Here is a 6670-nt window from a genome sequence, read left to right as displayed (position 1 = left end):
ATATATATCTAGAACCTATATCTAGGCCTAGAAAATGTTTTTTTATAAACACGTAATTTTATTAATTTTGGACGTGTAAATGCTTATGAATTCATTTTGCTTATTAGACTATTGTAAGCGACTTACCGTGGTGGAATCAAGGGGGTAATCCATCCGCCGGAAGCTGAAGCCTCCCGGGCGCCGCCATTGTAGCAAACCATCACCCCCTGTTAGCCTTCCATTGACTCCCATTCATTTTGGCGTCACTTTGACAGCGAATAACTTTACATCTGAGGCGTTTAAAGACTCCATTTGTCCATTGTTTATTTCTAAAAAAACGACAATGTATAAAAGGCTCCATTACCTTGTATCTTACGTGGTGGCCTCGTAGAAGCAGTTTATGTAAAAATAGGCTAACGATTGCGTCATAACCACGCGACTCTCTGTCGCATAGTACAGAAATTACCGTATAGACAGGAGGAGAAGCTCGCAGGCAATCGGGGGGACGTGGAGGCATAAAGTCAAGGGAGAAGCCCATAGAGAGTGATAAAGTTGCTCCTGCTGCGAGCTCATGGACAGCTGATACTCACGATCTCCGGCTCTGTGAGATTCGGAAGGGAATTATTCAGAGTTCACTCGGCACAGCTACTAGAGGACGTACAGGTTGCTCACGTGACAGGCTCAGTTTGAGCTTGCGCAGTACGCCTGGCGATCAGCTTTTAATGGGCTTCAATTCTCTCCGTTGAAATCAATGGGGTCGCTGTGTCCATTTCTTTTACTGTCTATGGGTGGAATCGCGCTGGGCAATGGTTTCTGCGATGGTCGCACACAGTGACGTATTGCACAAAATTGCGCCAAAATATCGATCATAATTAAAAAGTACAGTCTTAATATTTTATATCCGTGCTCAACATTTTAAAGGGATCAGCGTAAATGTCCAAGTGAAGGAAACACGAGTATGTAGCCATTACATTTAAACACATATCACTTCCCAGAATGCATCCATCTCTTTGCCAAAGGATATGTCCATATAAAGCAATATAAACATTTCTGCAGTAGGCTATATAATTAATTTATTACAACTTCATAATCAGTATTGAGATGAAAGTTCTATAAAAGTAGGCTATTCTGTTTTTTATTTTTTTGGCACAAAAATATAAGCCATTGCAAATTGAAATACCATCGACAATTATAAAATATCCCACAATAAATTAAGGCATGTTTTAAGCATATAGAAAATATGCAGTCCTGTAATTATGTAATTTTAATGTAGCCCAAAATTATATAAAAAAGAGAGGAAAAAGAGTTAGGGTTAGAAAAATAATCGAAGTTCAAAATTCAAAGATGAGGGATTTGCACTCCGTTGTCAAGTGACGAATAGGGGGTACCCTCAACGTCGGCTTTGGACGTGAGGGGGAAATGACCAAACGGCATAGCCTATGTGACGAATAGGGGTGAGACCATGTTGCAAAGAAAGACGTGGTGCAGGCACGGAAAATACGTCCCTTTGAAATACATTAGATTGAAATTCGTGTTGTGTGGCAGGAAAAAAAAGAAGGAAATTCGCGCTGAAGGACACGAATCAATTCGTGTTGAGTAGCCAACCGAATATAAAGCAATACAACAAGGATTAAAATCTCCCGATTAAATGTTGAGTAATGTAGCCCTTAAAGTTTGCAAAAGGAATAGCCTAACATTTGAGGAAAAAACAATAGTGTGCTCTCGAAAGAAAGACGTGGTGCATACGCCCCATTGAAATACATTAGATTGAAAGTCGTGCAGTGCTGAGTGACACGAAAAAAAGAAGGAAATTCGTGCCCATAAACACGAATCAATAGATTTATGTTGAGTAACCTACCGAATATAAAGCAATAAAAACGAGGATTAAAATCTATTGATTAAATGTTAGCTACAGTAATGTAGCTGGGTCATTCTATAGAAATGTCCATTTTTCTGTCCCTACAGCCTTTACAGAAATATTACACTTAAAAAAACACTTAAGAATTACAATTTCTTTACATTTTAAAATAAAACAATATGTTATTTGAACAATTACACCTTCTTAAGCCATCAAGTGGCAATATTTTATTTTTTATTAATTATATAGAATTCCAAACACCACAGAAGTGCTCGTCCCCAGTGTCATGTACAGAGGGAAAATGCTTTATTTTGAGGTCAATAACAGGTTTTTACACCATTTAAAATACAATAATGTATACATAACTATCTAATATATTATGTAAATGACATACAAAAACGAAATGCAGAATAAATATTCTATATATAGAATAAATAACACCAGTGACTCCCATTTATAGATAAACTTTATTCAAAGTTATTCATTTAGATTATATGCCAAATGTAACAATTTAGTCTCATCTACTTAATTATAGTTGAAGAATAATGATATTTGGTCTTATGAATGTCATTGGTGATTCATTGTGTCACTGGTGTTACTGTCTTTTTTTTCTGTCACATTAAATACAATGTCACATGTGACATGATAATAATTTTACATCCATTTAATTCTGCAACACTCAAAAGTTAAGATTTAAAGGATTGCATCATTACTTGATTTTTACCGTTTTTCAAATATTTTCATTGTTATAGCAAATACAAGGTTGCGCAAACGAACTACCATCATTCAAGCACACTTTTAACAAACCTGATTAAAATAAATAAAACATAATCTCTTTATTTGTTGTATTATTATTATTTTTTGGTAACTCTGACTACATGTGCTGGAAAAAAAATGAAATAATATTTCATAAAAACATTTAATATTGCCAAAGAAGTAAGGTAACACCAGTGACAAAAAAATGGTACATGCGGTCTTTAAATAAATGCACAAAAAAATATAAAAAATCATTAAGCTGTCATTTATGCGTATTCATAAAGTCAAAGGGTAATCTAATAATGTGGTGTAAGTTTAAATGTTAGAAAAAGAAATACATTTTAAGACATCTTGCCATACCAAAAGTGGACCTTTCTGTAGAATGACCCAATTATCTATCTACTGCACTGGACAAATATTGTGTTAAAGTGTTTAACAACACTAAAATTAAACAAACATTTAAATATTTACTTGTTTTTACTTACATTCACATTCTTCGTGTGTGTCTTTGCGAGTGAAAAGCATCCAGACCGCCAGCGATAACGCATGGGAGATTGAGAGCAATTTACCGTTTCCGGAGACCACCTGCCCCCTGGGGGTCGGGAGCATTTCCGTTGTGTTGTGGCTATTTCCGGCTATTTCGTTGTGTTGTGGCTAGTTTCCGTTGTGTTGCGGCTTTTTTGCGTCGTGTTGTGGCTTGTTTCCGTTGTGTTGTGAACTTATGTTTGCTTTTTGAATTTCGTTGTGTTGTGCACTACTGGGCCACCGTAGTTCAACCAACTCTGAGTTAAAGTCGGCATGAAATCAAATTTGACAAATCTTCTTTTTATATGTAATATTGTAGTGTTTATTATAAATGATTTATCTGTGCACTTCATTTTTTTTTTTAATTCATGTACCCTTATAATCTTTAATCAAATACATTACCCTTCCCTCCCCCCTCGAAACGACCTATCTTCTCTTTTGGTCACGTGCCATGGCGAAAGGGTGCGGCCAGAGCCGATGAGGGTGCGGCTATCGGTGCATTCAAATCTTTCATGCCGACTTTAAAACTTGAACTCTGAGTTGATTTACCCTGAGATGGGAAACTCTGAGTTTTCGGTTTCAGAACAGCTGAACTGAGTTAGTTTTAGTTAGTGTGGGCGACAATCTGAAAGCCAAAATATTTGTCGGCAGAGAGAGTAGGGGAAACTAATTTGCCAGACGCACTTGCTCAATGATCGTGAATCCAAAGACTGCGTTTTGTAGATTTTTTTGCATTAGAAACAAACAAGGTTGCGTGTCCAATACATTCCATAATTGTTTCACTGGTATACGAAATGCTGTCCAAATGGCATTAAACAGCGTTAGAAGTGTTCTACAGCGGTCAACAAAATAAGACTTCCCCCGTCACCCCCTCTCTCCCTCCCGAACCACACAGGTGAAAACCCAGCCAGCACAGCCATGTGGGGCCCACATGGGTTTGACCTGGGCTATCTAACTGGGACCCAGCCAGTTTTGCCCCCGGTTTCCATGTAGGCCCCACATGGGTTTGCCCAGATGAAATGAGCACTGCTCAGTGTGCACACTACAGGCTGTTAAATGTAACACATATCAGTGTTGGAGAAAATGAGATAATTAATTGATTTAATAATGATTGAGCATTATTGATGAACACCTGCTGTTAAAGGGTTAGTTCACCCAAAAACGTAAACTCTGTCAGTAATTACTCACCCTCATGTTGTTCAACCCCATAAGACCTTCGTTCATCTTCGGAACACAAATTAAGATATTTTGATTAAATCTGAGAGCTGGATCACTCCTCCATAGGCTTCTTAAGGGATTGAAACTTGCCGGCCCAGAAAAGTTATGAAAGAAATCGTTAAAATAGTCCAAGTGACTACAGTGGCTCAATCTTAAGTTTATCAAGCGACGAGAATACTTTTTGTGCGCAAAAACAAACAAAAAAATAACGACTTTATTTCAACTATTCATTCCCTTCTCTGTGGGCCTCTAGTCAGTTAACGTAGTATGATCGCGTAGTGCTACGTCACACGTAGGCTCACTATTGGCCGACGCTGGTCATGTGTGTGATGCGTGTGACGTACAACAACAGAAGCTTACGCTATTACACTAGTGAACTGACTAGAGGCCCAGCAAGAAGGAAATTAATAGTTGAAATAAAGTCTTTGTTTTAGGGGTTTTTTGCACACAAAAAGTATTCTCGTCGCTTGATAAACTTAAGGTTGAGTCACTGTAGTCACTCGGACTATTTTAACGATGTCTTTAATAACTTTTCGGGGAACAAGTTTCAATCCCTTAGAAGCCTATGGAGGAGTGATCCAGCTCTCAGATTTAATCACAAATATCTTAATTTGTGTTCCGAAGATGAACGAAAGTCTTACGGGGTTGAAACAACATGAGGGTGAGTAATTACTGACAGAATTTTCATTTTTGGGTGAACTATCCTTTTAACAAGCAGAATCACTGAAGAAAAGAGAAACACAAGAACTACTTCCAGCCACAGCCTTAGATGAAATCAACTGAAGATAAAAATACATTCAATCTCTCAAGATCTGATAACTCCACAAACAGCATTACCAGCTTCACCTATTACTAATTAGGTTGACTTTATTTCTGTCAGACGTCTACAGAAGTTCTTATTGAGAATTAACAGAGGTTAAGATGTTGATGATTTATTGAAAATAATAGTTTGGTTTGATGTCACCATTATGGTGAACCAACATAGGTTGTGTGAAGATATCTGGCATTTCACAGTAGCCACTGTCCAATCCAGCCACTTCCAAGTCCGACACAATACAACTGTCCACAATTCTCTCTTGGCCCATGGTGCGCAAAATAATCTTTGTTTTTCTCCCGGATTCAATCTACCCATCAAACCCATTGTACAGTAGGATGCTGAACTGCCCTGGGCTGCGTTTCCCAAAAGCATCGTAAGCCTAAGTTGATCGTAAAAACGATCGTACGACTGATCATAATATTATGTTCTGTATCCCAAAAGCATCGTAACTTAAGTAGCACTTGAAAATCTTCTTAGAACTACGAGTGCTCTGGAGTAATCGTAAATCCCCAAGTGCATCGTAAGAAGACAGAGTTATGAGCTCACCTGCAGGACAACCGGCAGATTACACTTTTATCTAGATTTAACAGATTACACTGCAACGCGAGTATAATATAAGGTTTTGATTGTACTTTATTGTACACTTTGTTGTACTCGTGTTTTGTTTAAATGAATAAATGAAATAATTAAAAAGGGAAGAAAAAAATAGAAATACACATCTAAATTAAACCAATGAACAAAAAACAAAAAATCATAAATTAAGTAATCTGGGAAATATGCTTTAAAGACTGGGCAAAATAGGGATGCTGGGCATTTCTTGCGGACCTCCTTCCCTGATCTTTGAACACGGTTGCAGTTAGTTTGCAATGTGACAATGTCCTTCCAGATGTTTTGTTTTTCCTTATTTGTACGGTGTCCTTTAAATCTGTTAAAAATAAAATCTTTGTTTCCCTCTATCTCCTCTAAAAGGACATTCATTTTATCTTTTTGAAAGGTCTCTTTTCTTGTTTTTTTGTTTTTGTTCAGCCATTTTGTCAGCCTGAATAGGTGCTTTATATCCATATAGACTTGTCTTGATTTCTAATCCACAACAAATGACGATTATTAGGTTAAACGTTCAGAATACGATTCCATATAAGTTTATATTTCAGCACTTCGCGAATGGACAGCGACGCTTAGGTAGCACGTAGAACGCGTTCTCGCGCGTTCATGTTAAGTGCATTTTTGGGAAACGCGCGTGGAATTGCGGCGAGCGTTCGTAACCTTGCACGAAGAGAGCGCTCTTAAGAGCTAAGATACATCGTTATCGGGAAACCCGGCCGTGGTCCAAAAAGGCATAGGTCTCCACTGTCCTTTGCCCACTCTTTGATTTAACCTTTACTGGTACGATAGCGAGCTTAAAATCTCTCTGAGTTGCAGGTGGGTGGTGATGGCGCAGTGGATAAGACACATGCCTTTGGTGTGAGAGACCCGGGTTCGAATCCACTGTGAGACACCAATGTGTCCCTGAGCAAGAC

This window comes from Rhinichthys klamathensis, unplaced genomic scaffold (genome assembly GCF_029890125.1).
Source record: "Rhinichthys klamathensis goyatoka isolate OS25496 unplaced genomic scaffold, OSU_Roscu_1.1 h1tg000274l_1, whole genome shotgun sequence".
Lineage (NCBI taxonomy): Eukaryota > Metazoa > Chordata > Actinopteri > Cypriniformes > Leuciscidae > Rhinichthys > Rhinichthys klamathensis.
This window is presented reverse-complemented; position numbering follows the sequence as displayed.